The sequence below is a fragment of the Gadus macrocephalus genome, chromosome 14 (genome assembly GCF_031168955.1).
Source record: "Gadus macrocephalus chromosome 14, ASM3116895v1".
Taxonomy (NCBI): Eukaryota; Metazoa; Chordata; class Actinopteri; order Gadiformes; family Gadidae; genus Gadus; species Gadus macrocephalus.
In genome coordinates, this window is record NC_082395.1 from 4,201,494 (window position 1) to 4,203,993 (window position 2,500).

Consider the following 2,500-nt stretch of genomic DNA (forward strand, 5'->3'; position numbering starts at 1 on the left):
ATACCTTCTTCCCCCCCCCCCCCTGCACACACACACTCATATTTACTATCCAACAGACGAAGATTGTATTGTGCGTGAAGTTCAATAAACTTCTGAACATACGTGAGAAAATGTTTATTAAAAGGCTGACATTGATACTACTTGGCCGCACCTGAAACAAATGAACAGTTGACAGTTAAAAAAATAATAATTATGTGTGCATATGGGCCTGTAGGTGTGTGTGTGTGTGTGTGTGTGTGTGTGTGTGTGTGTGTGTGTGTGTGTGTGTGTGTGTGTGTGTGTGTGTGTGTGTGTGTGTGTGTGTGTGTGTGTGTGCGCGTGTGTGTGTGTGTGTGGGTGCGTGCGTGCGTGTGCTTCCTTCGTTCACATTTGCATATTGCCAAATGGATGTATTTAAAAGCAGGGACTGAGGTAAGCGAGTGTCGGAGTGTTTTCATAAATCTCTGTGTGTGTAATCAACACGAGGCGAGGCTCATTAATAGTCCACCGCGATGACACACCGACCGCCGACCGCCTAATGGAACTATTTATTCCCATAATGCAGCATTGTCACGGCAACAGCACAACGTCTCAGCGAAGGAGGGGATGGGGAAAGGGGGGGTGGGGGGGAGGAGGAGGGGGGAGGGGGGAGGGGGGAGGGGGGAGGGGGGAGGAAACAATAAACAAAGCAGCGGTCAATGACAAGGTTGTCATTAAAGTTTAAAAGCTTTTAGATTTAGTTTTATGTTGAGTAGATTAGTTCTGGGGGGGGCGGGGGGGGTAGCTGCAGTCTCTTCAGTCTACAGGCATTGTTGTTGTAAGATGTCACTTTCTCAATAACAACATCGATATATAGAGAATATATAAACATATGTTGAATAGATTATGCTATTGAGCATACACTTTATTCTAATCCTATTCGCAATGCATTATGTGGCAAACTGTCAAACCAATAAAAGGTCAGTATTTCATTCATTCCAGTGGTGACTTACAAAGTCCTCAGTAAAATACGATGTGTTTTAGGGTAACACTATGAGGGTAACACTCTGTAGTATGTGTTTAAAACGCCTCACTTATTTGTATGTATTTATGTATTATAGTGCTCAGACCAACGTTTCCTTGAGACGTGCACATGCACAAGAATGAATAACATATTTCTATACATTTAATCATTTCAATTTAGTCATGTAGACACTTTGATCCAAAAGTATGTTCAGTGAATTCAGACGCATGTCCTTAAAGAGCCGGTAGGGATAAGGGCATCTTGTACCACGGTGCCTACAGGTAGGCTAGATTGGGAATCGAACCCGAAACCTTTCAGGATATAGCTACCATGATAGTGGCCTGACTAGCTCACAGGGGGAGCGTATCTATGTTCCCCGGGTCCTATGTTCCCCGCTTTGTATGTAACCGGGGGAACTCCCGGCTTAGCTCAAGAGGTAGAGCAGTTGTCTTGTAACCGAAAGGTTGCTAGTTCGATCCCCAGCTCCTCCTGTCTGAGTGTTGATGTGTCCCTGAGCAAGACACTTAACCCTAACTGCTCCTGACGAGCTGGCTGTCGCCTTGCATGGTTGACTCTGCCGTCAATGTGTGTATTAACCGATGTAAGTCGCTTTGGATAAAAGCGTCTGCTAAATGCCCTAATTGTAAGCTAGCGTACAGGTTAGCTGAGGAGCTAGCGTAGGTGTTAGCTGATAAGCTAGCGTAGAGGTTAGCCGTGGGGCTAGCTGACAGGCCGGTTGAGGGGTGCTGAGGGAGAGGTGTGTGACATTGGGAGCTGATGGAGAACTTAAAGGCTTTGTAATTAGTGAATGAAGTTCTGTGTGTCGTCCACCGCAGTGCGAGGCCAGGTTATAAATTAGCTGGCGGCGCTACAGGCCTCTTAGTCTGTCAACACTTCTGACAGAACGGACAATTATCCGATTACTAATTCCTCCGTTAGCCCACTCTGAGACCGGCCTGCCTTGGCACCAACACAGCCTCTGAGAAAGTTCAACGCCACACACATCAATACGCCGACGTAAACACACACAAACACACACACGGACACACACACGGACGACAACATCAAGGCGGAATTTAATCCTAAATGGAGGAGGGGGGGAGGGGTGCTGGAGAACAAGTCCTACTCAATCTATTTAAATATGTAATCCAATTTTAGCTCAGTGCGTCGTGTGTCAAGCCAGGTTTATTTATCAGGCCCTTTATCACAGTTACCGTGTCAGAGGGTCGCATGGCCCGCGTTCACAGGGTCATTTAGCGAAACACACCCAGCAACAACCAGACCTCTTCCAGGAAATTCATTTGATGTGTTCTGGATATAGTGCTGATGTACTGTGTGGAATTAAGTCCTTCGATCATAGTTTTCTGTTGTGGAGGCGTTTGTCTAAGCTCTCTTTTTTGTTCTATCTATCTATCTATCTATCTATCTATCTATCTATCTATCTATCTATCTATCTATCTATCTATCTATCTATCTATCTATCTATCTATCTATCTATCCATCCATCCATCCATCCAT